The sequence below is a fragment of the Polypterus senegalus genome, chromosome 18 (genome assembly GCF_016835505.1).
Source record: "Polypterus senegalus isolate Bchr_013 chromosome 18, ASM1683550v1, whole genome shotgun sequence".
NCBI classification, from domain to species: Eukaryota; Metazoa; Chordata; class Cladistia; order Polypteriformes; family Polypteridae; genus Polypterus; species Polypterus senegalus.
The window spans coordinates 30,083,056-30,102,963 of NC_053171.1; the positions used below are offsets into that span (position 1 = coordinate 30,083,056).

Sequence of the window (19,908 nt, forward strand, 5' to 3'; positions counted from 1 at the left end):
CCTTTAAAGAGGCTGGTGATCACAAAATGGATTAGCAACTAAACAATAGGATGTGTTTAATGGCTGTCGGTTGACATGTAATTTGCCAATCTATACCTGTAGAAAAGTACATTCCCTATATCATTTCATGTTCACGGTCCAATTCGTTCGACTATTTGTTAAAACGCGTCCTGTACATCGCCACTCCGACTGAACCTGTTGGATGCTGCGCGCCCTCTTCGCCTGGCCAGCCATGACAACTGCTATCACGAGGCCAGGCCGCGGTGCACTGTGGGGCGGGAGGAGGCGCCATTTTGGCAGGGAGCTGGTCTCGCCGCTCGGCGCGAGGTGACAGGAGGTTGTTTGGATGCGCCGCCAAACCAGGGGCCGTGTGGATTGAGCTGTCTAAAATAGTCGGAGAGCCGAGGGGAAAAAACCGAACCAAGACTTGACAGATAGACTCTCCGACTTTTAAAACGCTGTTGTCAGTTATTGTGGCAGTTTATGCCAGACGCGGCGTCTTTTAAATGTTTTATTGAAGTGGTTGTGGTCTGGAATTGGATGACACTACAAGAACGTGGAGTGTAAGGGGTCCGGAGCCGGAGGTTTGACTGCCGGACCCCCGCCCTGGAGATCAGCTGAAACACGAGGAACAGAAGAGAAGTGGAGGGCACGACTAAGCGACTCGCCTCATCATTAGGGGCTTCTTTTGTAGCGACAAACTGGTAAGTTGCCGAGGGTTGTCACATCGCATGCGGAAAGAAAGGGGGTCTCTCTAGGGAGCGACACACCCGCCCCGTCGGTCCTGCACCGATTCATCCGGCGCTGTCATAGCATTTCGTCCGCCCTACGATATTCAGCCGCCGGCTTAGCAGATGCCTAACCTGAAGACTTGAAATGCAGGTGGCGCACTTTAAGTGGACTCCACACGCTGATTCCACAGCCGAAGCCCGTTTCACCAACCGCATCACACGCAGATCCGACACTGTCCTCACTTGGCACTACCTAAAACAGATCATATCCCGTATGTTTCAACATTTGGTTTCTCTTCCTAATCAGAGATTTCAGTGCCTTACGGGGAGCCGTTCAAAGATTACTGAATGTGCATCATACATTGCTAAAAGAAATGTACTCAATCTCTGGAATCGGAGAAGGTCTTTCGATGTTGCCCTTTCTTAAGATAATTGCATGCACATTAGTTTGGTTTAGAATAAAATACATTGCGTACGCGAGACCTATCGGCAGTTTTTTTGAAATTATAAAAAACAAAATAGGCAGCATTATTTTAAATTTTTGATTATAAACTACATCGTGTACTTTGGCAGTTTTTTTTTTTGTAAAACATTTTCATTAAATAAGCAGAGATTTGATGAGACAAATTAAAAATTGTGTCCCGTTACTGTAGTCTTAAAGTGGTAATACATTGTGTAATGTAGTAGGTGATGTCAGAGTTTAGAAAGAGTAATGCCATATTGCAGTGTTTGTACAAGATGATGATCCTAAGGGATCTCTACGTTTTATTCCAACCAGTTTCTTAATCATAAGCCAGTTTATTTAAAGCTTGTCTTCCTGTTTCATCTTCAAGCATTCAAATTCACAAATGCCCAATGGTGTGTGTTTTATATTTCAACAAACTAATAAAAACTGCAGTCTCAATTAAGGGACCTCAAGGTAGTAGGGAAGGGCAGCATGAAAACAAACTGAGAGCCATTATGAACACTGCTGCACATCCTCTATCTGACACACAAATACCAAGTACTTTTAGCCTGAAAATTATTCAGCAGAAGTGCGTCAAGAAACACTACTGGCGACTCCATTATATCAATAGCAGTACACCTGTTTATTGCCTTGCTATGACTCAACATACCAAGTCAGAAATTTTGTGTTTAGTCATTTAAGTGTATATTTAAGAGAGGTTTGTTTTTTTATCAAATATAATATTTATTCATGTCTTCCCCGTGGGAAGTTAGTTTTTGTACAGAATCTCAGTAAAGTTCCATCTGTTTACTTTAGAAAAGATAAGTTTTACATAAACAAATGTGAATTTACTTCTCTCGATCAATTACTTTTTTTTTTTTTGCATGACATCCCCATCATTCTTTTTCCACCTTTTCTTGTGTAAAGAGTGGTAACAACTACCTGAGCTGGGATGAATAGGCCACCTTATCCTGGAGAATATCAGGTAGTCCCAGGACAGTCTAGAGATGTAACCCCAGTAGCCTGTCCTGGGTTTGCCTCACTTGCCCAGGGAGAGATCTTAACTGTATACCTGATCTACCTCAACTGGCTCCTGTTGATTTGGAGAAGCAGCTCTTCTCCTCTGCAGTCCTCCAGCATTGTCAAGATCCATTCAGTGTCATGGAGAGTGAGCCATGCAAACCCTGCAAAGGAATCTCATTTTTTAACTGTTCGTACTTGAAATTATATTCCGTCAGTCACTTCTTGGAGCTTGTAGTCATTACTACAGGTGGGGATGTGGACTGACCGGACATTCTGTCTGTAAACTTATCTTGTGCTTCACTGCGATGTTTCTTTACAGTTATAATTAAAATCCGATACACAGCCTCTTTGATTAAAGTTTTCAAAATACTTGCTAGGTGATGAGCAAATATACACAAAACAGAAACTTTTGATGCTTCCATTTGTTTTGTCTTCTACATTCCACTTTCTCTTCTGCTTTCCACTTCCGTTATGAGTTATATTTCATCATTCACTCACCATGCCATCTCAGACAGTTTATCCTCACAACACAAAGTTTTGCTTCCATACCAGTCTTTGCTTTCAATTCAGTACTTGGTCTTCTTTACCTTTAACTGCAGATGTTTCTTATCTTACAACTTTCTACTTTGTTTTAAGTTCAGGACCGACACTTCTCACCCCAAACACTATACAGTATATAACTCACAGTGTCTGAGCGGTTCCATTAGAAAGAAGTTTGGGGCATGTTGCATATCTTATTTTGCAGAAAAGTGGAGTCAGTAATAAGAAAGTAAAGTAACAAGTAGCAATTATTTTGTCATTTATTTTTATGTTTTTCTGTCTTACTCTTTGCTATTTCATTTAATTTTACCATTCACATTCCTTGTTGTCTAAATTCATTTTTTTCCTGATATTTGCTGTATGTACCTGGAGATCATAAGATAACATTGTCTGACTGTATGTTAGTGTTGAAGGATCTGCAGTATTACCCACAATGTTACAGGTTTATTTCTTAGCTGGTTGCCCAGTCATTGTGCCTTTATAATTAATTATGTTGGTACTTTGGCGCGTAAGTGAAAGAAAATATTATGTTAATAGATCATATGGCTTTAACAAGTAGAATTTGATAAAGATGGATGCTTTTTGTTCTTCAATTTTCTTTTTGTTTTGCTCCAGCTTCTTGCAATTTTAGGACCTTAGATTCAGTTTCTCTGTTCAGTTAAATTTCCTTTGACATCTTAAAGAAATGCTTATTAGGTCCATTGGTGGCTCTCAGTTAGTTCTACATGAGTGGTTGTGTGGAGCCTGTGATGGTTTTTAATTGGTTCTGGCCATGTGCTTCAGCAAGTTTACTATTTCCTCTGTAATCTAAGGAAATCATTTTGCATAAGTGTGGAGGATAAAGCTTAGAAAGGCACTCAACATTCACCGTGAAATGCTACCATTTCTAGTAACATAGGAGAACCTCGCAAAACGTATACTAAAAAAAAGCTATATATGAGGACAACACAATATTGGTTAACATTAGACAGTCTTTACTGACAGACAGTGACAGTTATGCACTGAATTAGTGACTGCAAGTGGAAAGGTTTTTGACAGAAATAATTATAATTCCAGAATAGCTCATATCAAATACTATGCGTGCAATGTTTACTTTTAGTAGCTAAAAATGTAAGATCTTTGATTCTTGACTGGTTTCTAGAGAGAGAGTATGTCAGTGCTTTGTAATTGTATCTTATAATTGATTGCATTTAAAAAAAATAAACAAAAGCCAAGTGTACTGATGAAACAATAACAACACAGACAAGATAATAACACTTCCTACTGTACAGTTTGTAGGATGGTAAATCCTCCGGTCCATCTTCAGGTTTTTTTCGTCTGCATATTGTATAGGCACATCCATTTCTCTCCAAGCAGATGGGGGTTTAAGAAAATTGTGTACAGACAACAGGTATCATTGGAAGGTTTTGTGTTTTGAGTACCATACTGTGTCTTCTGGTAATTCAGCCAATGGCAATTTAAAAAAGAGCCTCAAGTTAACCGAATGACAAGGTGCAATCAGATGCATTTGTGATATTTTGGATTTCAGAATCTCCATATAAAATATGGCATTACATACTATATCTAGAGAAGTTTGCAGTATGCTACAGTTGAAAAAATGATTCTCTTGCCTGAAGAAGGGGCCTGAGTTGCCTCGAAAGCTTGCATATTGTAATCTTTTTAGTTAGCCAATAAAAGGTGTCATTTTGCTTGGCTCTTCTCTACATTCTTAATGGCTAACATGGTACAGCACCCTAGTACTACAAAAATGTTTCTGAAAACTGTTCCTTTCAAGCAGCATAGAGCATCACTTAAACTGAGAACTTACTATATCCACTTTTTTTTTTTTTGTTGGAATAAATTAAAATATTAATTAGTCATCATCATTGTTTTGGTGTTACATTTTTGACTTACTGTTGTCTCAATTATTTGATAAGAAATCATGTTATTTGTAAATATGTCATGGACAGACTTTAGAATTTTAAAAATATGATAACAGTGTGCATTTTAAAATAATTCGTAAAAAATGTAGTGGCTGGGTATTTATAAATTTGCAAATTAAGTTTATCCTCAATCATGTGTTAGGTTTATGGATTTTTAGTAAAGGAAGGAAACAACTGATTAAAAATGGAGCTAAAAATAATTGCTGTCAGTAGGTTAGGAAACAACCAGTTCTCGTGTTTGAACTTAACCTTTTAAGCTCCAGTTTTATTTTTATATTTAAAAACCACAATTAAAGTACAGCAGTTGAGGAAGAGGACAGATCAGTTGCTCATATTCACTAGGATATAAGCATATTTGTCATTTATGTTTCATTTTTCTATTTCCTGTGAACAGAATTCAGCATTTTGCTTAGTTTTCGCTTTCTTTCTCAAAATTCTTCACTTTCATTGTGAGTCTGCAGTTTACTTTTTTATCTCAGTTTTACTCATGTATTGGTGTTTTATGAAGTGTCAGTATTTATATGTGGGTATGTGTGTTTATATATATATATATATATATATATATATATATATATATATATATATATATATATATATATATATATATATATATATACCTGTCTGCTCAAGGTTAGTAATTTTTTTCCAGATGTTAGATAAACTTGATTAGATTGCTACACTCTTCCATCAGTATAGAAAGTGGGCACTGACATGGCATAAAATAGCATTGATCAGAGAAAATGCATTTTTGCAAAGTATAACAATAAATACATAATTTAAAAAACATGTATTTTTTTATTTTATTGTAATGGACGGGAAGTGCTGTATTATATAACAATGTAATGCCTATACATTGTATTCACCACTTTTTACAGCACTCAATCACAGTGGGTTCATTTAAGCTTTTGTGACGTTGATCATCAGAAAAAGTATCCAGTATCAAAATGAAAATAAATCTGTAAAAAAAATCTATTTTAATTATAGTTGTTTAACACAAAATAATTTTTTGTCTAAATATTCACTGCCTTCATCTTTGTATCTAATAGATGCTTCTCTTGGAAGCCGTTCTAGCCCCGAGTCTGTCTGAAATGGGTTTCTGTCATCTTTGCACATCCACATTTTTCCACATTCTACTTTGCAAATATGATCAGGCTCTGTCAAATTACATGGAGACCCTGAATGTACAGTCTTTTTCAAGTTGTGCCCTAAATTCTTAATTGAATTAAGATTTGTTTCTGATGTGTCCATTGCAGGACATTAACATTGTTATTTTTTAAGCCATTCCTCTATAGCTTTGCTTTATGTTTGTGATTGGTGTCCTTTTGAAAAATAGGTCTTCCCCCAAGTTGCAGTAGTCCTTTAGGCATCAGCAGGTTTCCCCCCACAATTTCCTTGTATTTAGTGTCTTTCATTTTAGGGCCTGCTGCAGGGGAAGCATCTTCGCAACATGGTACAACTGCCACCATGAATGACGGTGTGTGTTTTTCTTGACATGTGGTTTTTGGCTTGCGTTTGCAGGCCCCAAAACCATTTTCTGCTTGTTTTCAAAATTTCCCACATTCCTCCAGGCAAATTCTAGCTATGTGTTTATATGAGATTTTTTTTAATAGTAGCTTTCTCTTTGCCACTGTCCCATAAAGCTGTGACTGGTGTAGCTCCCAGGCAATAGTTGTTGTCTGCATAGTGTCTCCAATCTCAGCCATTGTAGCTTAGGACTTTAAAATTATCAGAGGTGTCTTGGTGTCCTCCCTTTGTACTAGTAGTCTCCATCTTGTACAAACACTTATATACCAATTCACAATATAAAAAGACCGGATTAGCATTAGCCACCCAAATTCAGTGTATGCATAAGAAATGTAGTAATTGACTTCATGAGGTAGAAATACATAATAAACAAGAATAGTTTCATCAAATATTTGGTGGAAAAAAATCTGTTTTTTTGGTAATTTTTTTTTTAATGTACTTACAACTTATTGCTGACAGTATTGTTACTCTGACTGGGAAGATGCTCTAATAAAATAATTTTCAGCCGAAAACATTCCAGTGATAGGCATAATCAACCTAAGTTGTGCTTCACATTTTGAGAATTTACTTTTAATTTGTTTCCACTCCTATTGTTTATATTCTGTCTGTAGAGCTTTCCTGTTAAAACACATTTATATGCTATACATACAGACATATATACTGATGCAGTATGGTGTGGTGGCTAAGCTTCACATAGGACTTTAAGCTACAAGGTTGCAGGTTCATTTCCTGCCACACACTCAACATTATCCTAAGCAAGTTGCTTAACCTGTCTGTGCTCCAGCTGAAGAAAACAAATTAAGTAAATAATTAGACTGTATCCTGTTTTTGTAAGGCGCCTTGAAAAAAATAATAATAATGCTGTTTATAAAGGGAGGCATTCAAAGAACGTGTAAGGCTAGGAGGGAAACAATGGTGACTTATAATAAGATAGGAAATTTAAAATAGCCTTTTATTACTGTTGTCATGAATGGTAGACTCAATATCAAAATCTGCCTATTGTGTTTAGTGTATTGATAGTATAAAGTGTTATGTGAATTGGGTATTAAGCTCACTACCCCAAAGCAGTCAAAATTATTTTTCTCCTCAAATCTTATATGCTGCAGTCCTTGGCTAAACTTAACTCTTTTCTTAAATTTCTCTAGTTATGTGTTGTTGTATGACATTGAAGTCAAATTTATTGTCAGGTCTTTGTGATGGCCACTCTAATTCCTTGACCTTGCTGTCCATTTTTTTTTAAACCTAGTTGTCAAGAATTTTTTTTATTTTATTTGCCAGTCTGTGTTGGCCTTGTTTACAATCAGTGATGTTTTCTGCATCCTTTCTCTGTTTAAGGAGGCTGTTCCAAATTAACAGTGTATTATTTTCTTAACCAGTAAAGCCATTAGTGGTATAGCCTTAGTGTCTAATATTTTATTTTAAAGGAATGCTTGTTTCCAGACTGAGTCCATTTCCCTTTAAAAAATACTAAAACCCAGCATTGTGAAATCAGGGTGATCTATTTAGTGTTGTTGGGGTCTAGAAGCCCCTCTAGATGCTCTGGGCACAAAGCTGGAAATGTACCTTGACAAGGTGACAGTGAATTGAATGTCCCACTTGTGAACACACAGACTCCCATATTCACTATTGCACTGGATCCAACTTACAGTAAAGTTTGTAAAAAATAAAAATACAAACACTTGAATTTATCAATCTGTTTTATAAGATGCGATCAAAACATAGTCTTAAATAAAATAGATCTTCATTATAGATGAACATTAGGTGGACAAGTTTCAAGTATAAACAATACTATGTTCATAAAAAATGCATTTACTTAATTACTTGAATTCTACAGTTAACCCCAAATTGTATCACTGAAGAGGTGTAAAATACTTGTTCCTAGTCAAATCTAGTGACACTCAGAGCTATGATTAAGAGGGAAATGATAAAAGGGCGAGAAAAGCATCTAGTTACTAGATTCAAGTAGCTGACTGGACTTGACTGCAAATCAGGCTACCTGTCCCCTTAATCAGAAAGTGTCTTCATTGATATATGCCTATACAAAGCTTTAAATTCTTGCATTTTGCTTTTCATATATAAATATTGCCATCAGTTGTTTCATATGCTTTTTAGTTTTTTTTGTTCCATATGCTTTTTAGTTTTATTTTAAAAGACTACATAAATAAACGTGATTATCTAGGGCATTCTTTATATTAATGATAGAAATGCAGCATATGGTGTGAATTTATTAAAATATATGCAATGTTATCCAAAGCTTTTCATTAATTTTTGTATATAACAAAAGTATGAAATATTTGGACTTGCATTGTTTTGGTCAAAATTGGAACAATTAATAAGTCAATTCATCTGTACATAAGTATTTTGCATTAATTCCTTTACTTATTGCTTGTATCATTTAAGTTGTTAAAGGATAAAGGGTAGAAACCTGCACCTTCCATTATGCAGCTGGGATGATCTTAAGACTAGAACCCCCAACTCATAAACTCAAGGTGCCAAGATAAAAACTTTGTTATGGGAAACTTTTTTAAACAAAAAAAGTAAGTATCTGTCCTAAAAAAATTGACATGCTAGTAATTAAGGCAAGCTATATAGTTGGTATTTCCTTGTGATTAGAACTTAGCTACGATCAATACTATATGAAAAATTTAAACTTTAAAATTTCTCAGCTTGAGACAAAAGAAAAGTGATTGAAGGCCACAAGTTTAAGGATGGAGACCAGAAAATATCAAGTCAATTTCTGTTGAACCAAATATTAAGAACGAGTATGACACATTTTAAAATCTGCCTAGAACAGGCCTTCCATGAAGATTGAGTGGCTGTGCAAGAAAAAGACAAGGGAGGGGGTCCACCAAGAGACTTTTGAAAACTCTGACATTATTACAAGCTGATAGTGGAGAGATTGTGTAAACAACAACTATTGCATAACCGCAGCTTTATAGGAAATCAGGAAAGACACATTAAAAGGCACCTAATATCTTAGCTAAAATTTCCCAGAAGGCACACAGGAGACTCTGGAATCAGCTGATATTTTAGTCTCTATGGTGTGATGAAACCACAACCAACCTTTTGTGGCCATCAGTCTAAACGCCACCTCTGATAAGAATTAAACACAGCATGTTTTCAAAAATACATCATTCCTACCATAAAGCATGGTGGTGGCTACATGCAATGGGAGACTTGTGGGGATAGTGAAATAGATACAGCAAAATAGAGGGAAGTCCTGGAGAACAACCTGATGCAATGTATAGACCTGCACCTTTGGAGAAGACATGTTTTCCAGCAGGAAAATGACCCCAGACATAAATCAAAAGCTACACAGGAATGGTTAAAAGCAACAATGCTAATGTCCTGGAGTGACTGGATTAGAGTCCAAATCTTACACACATCAAAAAAGAACAAAATTAATCTAAGATAAACATGAACTGTAATCATATATATATATATATATATATATATATATATATATATATATATATATATATATATGTGTGTATATATATATATATGTATATATATATATGTATATATATATATATATATATGTGTATATATATATATATATATATATATATGTGTATATATATATATATATATGTATATATATATATATATATGTATATATATATATATATATATATATGTATATATATATATATATATATGTGTGTGTGTACTTGCTTTCCCCTGCAGCTCCACCTCTGTAGTAGTGAAATAGGACAAACTTTAAAAGTCAATAAAAAATAAATGAAAAATGTAATAATTTGTATTGAGAAGAATTTATATTGCTAGCTTTCGTATCAAAGGCATGATATACAATATTTTTGGTTTTCCAATCATGGGTGAGAATGTAGCTGTGAGATCTTTGCCAAAAATGTAAAAAGTTGGCAAGGTATCTCTGGCCAAGTGGAAATTCGGTGCGCTCCAATGTTAAAACGTTGCCACTGTTTCTGACTGAGTTCAGCTCTGACAGGAGAGCGTCCCCTGTGTGGGGAGAAGAGCATGTGGTTGTGATATCTATGCTAATGAGTAGGTACCCACTAAAACACATATAGTTGTGATTTCTCTCACAAAAATATCGAACGTTACTCTTTAACAATCCCTAGATGATAATGTCTGCTGAATAAAGGGGTATCACTAGCTAAGTGGAGGCAAGGTACACTCAAACATGTGTCGAGAGGCAAAGCAACTCGAACGGAGGCTGGTGTGTGAGTGTGGATGGCCCCGCCTCTCCTTCCCCTCGGCCTGCAGTCTATCCCTCAGATTTGTGCAAGTAAATCTGTGCTGCAACTGAACTATAATACTTAGCGCGATGAGAGAAGTCGCAAAATCAACCAGAATGTTCAAACAAATTATAGAAAAAAACCTGATCTAAACCCGTTAAGTAGTTCTCTCATGAAAAGCAGACAGACATTGGATTTTGTTATATGTAGATAGAGAGAGAGAGAGAGAGAGAGGGAGAGGGGTGTGTGTATAAAACCAGTTACCACTCCTGTGAGCCCTACAAAGAAAATAAGATTGACCTTTATATTAATAAAGTAAGTAATGAATCATCTGTTTGAAAAGGGGGCATCAACTAGTCACTGTCCAGCAATCAACTGAAAAGAATTTTAATAACTGTATTAAATTTTGCCATTAGGGACAGAAGCTCTGCTGTTTATTTATTTGCTAGTGGCAATTATTCTAGTGCAACTGAAAAAAAAATGGAACTTTTAAAAATGTGAGATTTTGGAATATTTCTATCAGAAATATTTGATCAATGTTTCATCCGCCATTGCCCCCAAGGGAAAAAACCTCGCTCTCTTGGGATGTATGTAATAGGAATATTGAAAAGGTTGAGGATAATTTGAGGGAGAAAAGTCAGAAAGGCTTAGTAAAGATTGTGAACTGAAGGGCATTCTCAGAACATGTAAATAAAACTGCCCCATGCATTAGCTGTGCACTTGTGGCATCATTGGTCTAAATTTAAACCGAACATTTATGAGGAGAATCATATAGGCGCTAGAGAATTTGGATTTCTGCGAGATGTATCCAAGAATTCTTAAATTAGTTTGTTATATTGTTAAAAATGGTGTCTGATGAGGTAGATGGAAGGTCATGTTGCCAAAAAGATTGTCTGCTACAACGTTTGAGCCTTTAGTGGCCTGTCTAATTAAAAAAAAATAAAGTGAAAAAATCAGATTTAAGTAAACAGTGCCAGGCTTATGTTATAGATTTTTTTTTTTGTTTTGATCATTGCAATATTAGCGTTCTTTATCCCATATCAGTAGAAATGTATTTTCATTAAGTTTTTATTTTCTTTGGCTTTTGTAATTTTTTTTTTTTATTCCCGTTGATAAGATCTGGTTGAAGTAAAGTTGAATGTTTGTGTTATTTTTCTTTTACTTTCAGAAACATTAATATATTGCCTAAGGGATATTAAAGACTGTGAGGTAAGGAAGAAAAAAAAAAAACAACAAACAAGGCTCCTAATGTATGATCCTGTTATCAGTGCAGCCCTTGCAGGAGATTTAATGGTGATCCTTTCTATATTTAGTTGGTTAATCCAGTGCTGTAATCTTGGAATTCACTAAGATAACTTTCTAGCTTAGATAGATTTGCTTGAAGCTTTTGAGTATAAATATTCTTAAGTGGCTCTTGTGGTATATATGCATGAATATTTTGTCATTATCTGTAAACTGGATAGTCTGTCAAGGGAGTATACCAATTACAGAAATTTGACACTAGTATCCTTCACTGGAAGAGGAATTTGTCTATCCTGTTTTCATTGTAAAGTATTTATCAAGTTTTTATTATCAAGTACAGGTAGTCCCCAGGTTCCGGACATCCGACTTACGAACGAGGCCACACGCATGCGCCTCAGTAACTGCCGCTCCGTCATCTTTGGCCTGGGGATGCTGCAAGTGGTGGCTGGAGGGGGGCGATTTCGCTGTTCGCGCAATGTAGTGTCCCTCAGGCGGCTCTGTGGTCCATAGTCACCGGGGCCACAGCTATCGCTTGTGTGCAGGACGATGGTTACTGCCGCAGCTACTGCTCCTGACTGGACGCAGGCTGGATGGAGCGGAAGGGGGCTTTTCACTGTCTGCCCAGCACACACAGCTAGTAATGCTGCAAGCGCTGACCCGGTTGTGGCTGAACTGAGGCCATTGAGGGTGAATGGGGTGGCGGGGGTAGCATTGTAGTGTGCCTTGGATGGCTGCCTGTTGAATTGGGGTTGGGTGATTCACTACCTGCCTTTGGCTGCACCGTGTTCGTTCCCAGTTGGGCGGACACTGCAGGCAGCATACTGTAGTGGAGGTGAATGTGTGGTGGGCGAGAGATGAAAGCCCCCCCCCGCTGCCCCAAGTCATTCTCAATAGCAAGCCTGCTTGTACAGTTACGCACATAGCAGGAAGTTGTTTCTTGTCAGTACATCAGACGTGTTGACGGGTGCCTTCCTACTGTGATAGTGTGTACAGTGCTGTGCAGAAGAGCTTATCTTAACCTTTTGTCTTCACCCTTTAAGAATGTCTCTGAAGCACAAATCTGATGCAAGTGCTGGTGATATAGTAAAGAAGAGAAAAACCATCACCATTGAAATGTACCTGTTCCGACTTACAGTACATACAAATTCAACTTAAGTACAACGTAAGCCGAGGACTGCCTGTATTTATCAAGTGTTTAAGTATTTATTTGATTAGCAGAGTATTTTACACACTACTGTCAACAGCTACAGCTTATGCTATACTTTCAAGTTACTGTACTTGGAATTGAGATTAGTTACTTATTTGATTTAATAGCTTCATACACTTTGAGCCAGAGTAAACATGCAACCAAGCCATGGCTAAAGACTGTTTTATCACTAATTGATATAATTGGGCTTCTTTAGAATATTACTTGACATAAGTGTGCTAAATAGGTGGAAATATGAATCCAATAATATGTATTTTTTTTACACCTTTTTGAAGAACCCTGTATGCAGGGGCTGAACATTTACTATTGCAGGCTGTGAAGAAGCTAGACAAGACATTTGATTGTACAGTGATAAAAATAATACATAATTCAACAAGACTTATTTCTTTTAAGGAAGTAAAGGTGCTTCCCAACCAGAGTGATAGCAGTACAGATTCCTGTTAGATTTTCAGTAAGTTTAAAATAGAACTTCATGTGTCTTGTTTCATGATTTTTAACAAAGTGATCAAACCTGTAAACAAATTCCTGATCACAATTTTTTAAATAAAGCCACAAACAAATTCCAAAATGTGTATTGCGTCAGTGTGCCTTCATAGTTTTTATCTACATAAAAAATATGAATTGCTTTAACCTGAACTACTTCTGAGTTGGGATCCAGTGACCTGGCTTTAAATTCAGCTTCCAGAAATTGTACACTTTCTCCCAGTGTCTCTGAGTTTTCCTTCAAGTACTAGGGATGCTGCACTTGATCTGCCTGTGATCTTAATCGGCCGATTTTCACTAAAAAAGACTTGATCTGTAATCGGTTGGTAAAGTGTCCAATCACAGAAAAATGCTCTTTTCAGCCCCTGCTTTTCTAAGCTTTGCAGTAATTTAACTGCAATGCTCCTTTACATTCGTTTAGTTGAACCAGTGTGTGTCTTTTTTTTGTTTGTGTTTTTTTTTTCTGCAATGTAAACAAAGAACAATAATTTAAAGGAAGCAAGAAGTGATTGGAATGTTAGCGTTTACATTAAAGAAAGTGGAATAATAAACTGAGAAGAAAGAATCAGAAGAGTCTTCCAGGTAATTGGACAAATGGCAGGAAAAACTACTTAAAAGTTACTTTCAGACCTTATTATTTTCTCCTTTAAATTAAAACGGATACCGTTTGAGTTTAGAGAGCTAGCTTGTTTTAAGTGCAGCAGCTTTTGTTTTTAATTGAATAAAAAATACTAATATTCAATTGCTGCTTAGTAAACAAAAGGCTTGTTAGTTTAACAGCAAAATGTGTATTTTACTTATAAACCTGTTAAGCATGTTAGTCTTGTGTCTACTTGATAAACAACTTATAAACGTGATACATTTGTGGCATTTAAGATTTATGTTATGTTTATTATTTGTTGCTGTGTGTCATACAGCATAAGTTTTGGTAAGAATCAAGTAGTACATAATTGAAATTGTAATCCATATTTAGCATTACACTTCAAGAATTCAAATTTCTGATAAACTGAAGAAAAAAACACACCTGTATAATTATAGCACATATATTTAAACAGCAAAAAGCTGTAGTTCAGTTAATAATTTAAAATGGTTAAAACCTATATGTGCATGTATATTTACATTTAAGCAGTGTTTAATTGCCAATATCAATTAATTGCTCTGTGCCCTCCCCCACCATAACCCATCATTAATGGGAGGAGGAGTGAAACCTTTAGATTCGTCAAAAATTTAAATATCTAGTTATCGACGGTTCTCAGTGTCTTAGGGTTCCTTGATACCGAAAACATCAGTATCTCAGTGATGGGTGTGTGTCTGTCAGTGTGTCACAGTTTCTTGAGGATGGTCTAGAGCTAAAACACCTGGACAGAGAAATACCAAACTCGAAACTTATGCCTGTTATGAGATGGTGATGTGCTGATTAGTTTTTGAGCCAAATCGTGAAAGAGAAAGAGACACTATAGAGGAACCCTCGAATACCATACTTCTGCAGTTAATTATGAATTCTTTTTGTCAATTGCTATCGTAATGACCTATTTTATGATCAGAAAGATTAGCATCAGAGTGGTAAATAATTACTGAAATGTTATAGAATAGTTTGGGTAACTTGGTTCCTAGGGTTCAAAGCCTATTGGTGTTCACATCTGAATTTCTTTTAGTTGTTACAGTATGGTGAAAACTATTTATTTTTAATTAAGCCTTGTTTCAGATAGGTATACTGTATTATAGAAAATTTTAAACAATATGACAGCTTGTAATTATGAGAAGCATTTTAATTTGTTTTATGAAATATGTATTACATATGCATATTTTTGTACATATTTTATTATTTTTATGGTCACTGAACAGTAAACCTAGAGAATTTAATTGAATAGTTAACACCTGTGATCTATAGTTTAATTTTAAAAATACACTTTAATATAGTATATATGCACCTAGCTTCTATGAAGGAGTTTAGTGTAAAGGTTTTTTAAGGGATTAAGGAAAAAAAAATCTGAATCAGTATCAGATTCGACCTTAAATTTGATCAGAGCATCCCTCTCAAGTCCCTTAATTTTCCCTTAGCATCCCCAGAGACATGCTGGTTAGGTTAAGTTGGGACTCTATTGAAAGTTTGGTTCAGTGTGTATGAGTCTTTCCTGTGATGAGCTTTAATAAGGACTGTTTCCTGCCTTGTACCCAGTGCTACCACAGTATATTCTCGGTCCTCACAACCCTAAATTGGATTATTCAAGTTTGAGAATGTTATGCTCCATTAAATGAACATGGTAAATGTGTAGGTATGTCACATTTTTAGTCATGTAGGTAAATTGTATACCCAGGTTACATAGATGATATGGATTTAATGTCTGAAAATGTGTTGGCTATATTGCTTTGTCACTAAACATTTTTTAGTAATGTTTCTAGTTGACTCCATGGTTAAGATCAGAGTTATCTGTTTATGAATAATTTTAAGCTTTTAATTCCACATTTTCTGTACTTAAGGGCTATTGCTTTAGTGTTGCTACTGATAACAGCTTGGGTCACAGAATTGCACAGAAATACAGAAGATTGTAGAGACAGGCACTTTATTCAAACCTTTCAAACAAACCTGTTTCTTTCAAAAGTAAAATGAGCTCCGTATGTTGTTAGTTCTCAATTAGATAGATAGATACTTTATTAAGCCCAAGGGGAAATTCATATACTCCAGCAGCAGCATACTGATAAAAAACAATATTATATTAAAGAGTGATAAAAATGCAGGTATAACAGACAATAACTTTGTATAATATAAACATTTACTCTCCCGGGTGGAATTAAAGAGTCGCATAGTGTGGGGGAGGAACGATCTTCTCCGTCTGTCAGTGGAGCAGGACAGTGACAGCAGTCTGTCGCTGAAGCTGCTCCTCTGTCTGGAGATGATCCTGTTTAGTGGATGCAGTGGATTCTCCATGATTGACAGGAGCCTGCTTAGCGCCTGTCGCTCTGCCACGGATGTCAAACTGTCTAGCTCCGTGCCTACAATAGAGCCTGACTTCCTCAACAGTTTGTCCAGACGTGAGGCGTCTCTCTTCTTTATGCTGCCTCCCCAGCACACCACCGCATAGAAGAGGGCGCTCGCCACAACCGTCTGATAGAACATCTGCTGCATCTTATTGCAGATGTTGAAAGACGCCAGCCTTCTAAGGAAGTATAGTTGGCTCTGTCCTTTCTTACACAGAGCATCAGCATTGGCAGTCCAGTCCAATTTATCATCCAGCTGCACTCCCAGGTATTTATAGGTCTGCACCCTCTGTATACAGTCACCTCTGATGATCACGGGGTCCATGAGGGGCCTGTTCCTCCTAAAATCCACTACCAGCTCCTTGGTTTTGCTGGTGTTCAGGTGTAGGTGGTTTGAGTTGCACCATTTAACAAAGTTCTTGATTAGGTTCCTATACTCCTCCTCCTGCCCACTCCTGATGCAGCCCACAATAGAAAAGCGTCAGCGAACTTTTGCACGTGGCAGGACTCCGTTATATTGGAAGTCCAATGTATATAGGCCGAACAGGACTTTGCTGACCACAATGTCAGACCTGCAGTTCCCGAAACGCGCATATTGAGGTCTGTCTGTAAGATAGTCCATGATCCATGCCACCAGGTATGAATCTACTCCCATCTCTATCAGCTTGTCCCTAAGGAGCAGAGGTCGGATGGTGTTGAAGGCACTAGAAAAGTCCAGAAACATAATTCTTACAGCACCACTGCCTCTGTCCAAGTGGGAGAGGGATCGGTGTAGCATATAGATGATGGCATCCTCCGCTCCCATCTTCTCCTGGTGTGCAATTAAAAGCCAAGACAAGCATTATAGGGGTGCACAATGGGAACAGGACCCCCAACAGGAGCAGAGAATGTCTGGGGTAAGAGGGAGAAACAAAGCAATCAGTGAAGAGGACAGGTGCTGTTCAGGCTTTTAAGTATGCAAAGCGCCGTGCAAGAGACACTATAGAGCAGCAGCAGTTTTATGTGTAAAAACCTAGATGTGGAGCTATACTCAAGTTTTGTAGCTCAACTTAATGAAATTAATGGTGAATCACTTGTTTGTGCAGTTGTGTATAGACCTCCGAAGGTAAATAAGTATTTTATTTTAGAATTTTCTGAATTTTTAATTTATTTTAAATTATGATAAATGTTTGATTGTTGGGGATTTTAATATTTATGTTTGCTGCCCTGGCAAGCCAATGGTAAATGATTTTTTTAGCTCTTATTGATTTAATTTTAAACAGCTTGTTAATGCACCCACACATGAATTGGGACATACCCTGGACCTTGTATTAATCCATGGTATTGAGTTAAGGAATATAGAGATATGAGGTGTCTCTTTTTCTGACCACTATCCTGTTTTATTTGATGTGTCTTTAGTTCCAAATGCCTTACCTGCACATGTCATCTTACAGAGACGTTGTGCTCGATTTTTAAATGATGAGGCTGTGAATAATTTTGCATCACTTGTCAGTGTTGCATCAACTCGCCTTTTCGGGGTAGACGCTGACGGTGGTGTTGATGTCATTGTGTCCATGTTTAATTCTATCTGTTTAACTACCCTGGAAACTGTTGCTCCTTTAAGAGATCGTTGTGCTAAATCCAAGTGTGCACCTTGGCTTGTTGTCAAGGCTTAACAAGTGGCTAGGGATCCAAGGGGGTGCACTAGATTGGTTTAAGTCTTATTTCACAAATAGGACCTTTTCTGTTGGTAACTAGTCTGTACTTTCCTGTACTGCTCATCTGAAATATGGTGTTCCACAGGGCTCTATTCTGGGTCCTTTGTTATTTTCCTTGTATTTACTTCCCCTTGGGTCCATATTTCGCAAATATGGTATTGCATTTCTATGCTGACGATATCCAGATGTATTTACCTATGACTAAGGAGTCCTTAAAGTCACTACACGAATGTTATGATGAGGTTAAACATTGGATGGCCATACATTTTTTAAATCTCAATCAGAGTAAGACTGATGTTATTGTATTTGGACCAGTGGCTTCTCATGGGGCTATCAGGGATCAGCTCGGCTCATTAACTGGGTTTTGCAAACCCCACATCAAAAATCTTGGGGTTATCCTTGATTCCAATCTTTATTTTAATAAACAGATTTTGTCCATTGTTAAGAGCTGCTTTTTTCAGCTTAGACTGCTTACTAGAGTCAAACCATTTCTGGGGCACTCTGATTTGAAGAAGGTATGCCATGCTTTTATTATATCGCACCTCGATTATTGTAACTCACTTTATTCTGGAATCAGTAAATCTGGTTGTGGCAAAGTCTAAGATGAAGACAAGGGGTGATTGTGCCTTTGCAGTTCTAGCACCTAAGTTATGTAATGCTCTGCTAGTTGAAATTAGGTTAGCTTCTTCAATTCAAATGTTTAAATCTAGACTTAAAACACACTTGTTTTCAATTGCTTTTAACTGTACTGTATATGAGTAACTCCGGTATCACTTTTATTAACATTATATTTTTTTTTCATATCCATTGCTTTTCTGTAAATTGTTTATCTTCTAATCGGTTCTTTTAACTTATTTGTTGTAGTATCTATGTAATTTTTGTACTTTGTTTTACTGCTTTATTATTGATATATATATTTTTTAATTGTACAGCACATTGGTTTTGCACTTATGGTGTTTTAAAATTGTGCTTTATAAATAAATTTTGATTTGATTTGAAAACAATATATTCAACAAATGATATATCAAATATAAAACAAAACATTAAAACACATAAAACAATTTACATGAGTTGGGGATAAAACCCTGGCTAAAACATAATAGTTGTATTAAAAACTAAAATATGTAAGCTGTGGCCTAGCATTTGAGCTAATGTCATGTATTTGTATTATGTAGCTGCCAACTAAAAAGAAAAGGCTGAGAAATAATTCTTTAGATCTTTGTTAATCTGCTGCATGTATGTTTTTTGTATAGATAAAGATCTCTTGTGCATACATGACTCAATCAGCTTTGCTTGTCCCTTGATGGTTAGTTACCTGATATAGCCGTTACTTTGGGAACTGTAAAGAAGCTTCTTTCTGTTTGTATCCATAGCACTGGTAACAGTGAGAAACATAATTCAGCTGCAGTTATTTAGGTCCCATGGTGGAGGAGTTCTGCATGACTATCCTTTTAATTTTGATGATTAAATTAAGCAAGATTAACCAGAGTTTGGGGCACTGGTTCAGTGTATTTAAAAAATGTTCATAAAACGTATGTTTTACTTTATTTCAAAAATCAGAATTGGAACAGCTAGAATAAGCTGTTTGCACATATAGGTATTGTTATCTTGTTTGCTCTCTATATGTCACCCTAGGGAGCATTGTCAGAAGGCACGTTTTCTGTTATGTTTCATAGTAAAATTGTAAAAGTGTGTACTACCTTAGACGCCTAGGCTCTTAAGAGGGACGTTCTGGTTTTCTATATTTTTCTAGCTAAAACATTAATTTAACTGCTTGCATAATTATTTTTGAAAGGAGGACCTTTTCCTTGATATCAGTACAGTATCAATCTCTTGTATTTTAGTCAGTGATATTTTGGAGTGCGACTGGATGGGTATTACTGCAGAAATGTAAG

General features: G+C 36.4%; 1 protein-coding gene across 3 annotated transcripts in view; it reads left to right on the forward strand.

Moving 5' to 3' along the window:
• Positions 1–267: 267 nt before the first annotated feature.
• klc1a (kinesin light chain 1a) overlaps positions 268–19,908 on the forward strand; it is a 90,248-nt gene continuing 70,607 nt past the window's right edge. For all 3 annotated transcript variants that reach the window (XM_039741785.1, XM_039741786.1, XM_039741787.1), the window contains exon 1: positions 268–704. The gene's annotated coding sequence lies outside the window, so the exon portion shown is untranslated. The remainder of the gene's footprint in view (positions 705–19,908) is intronic.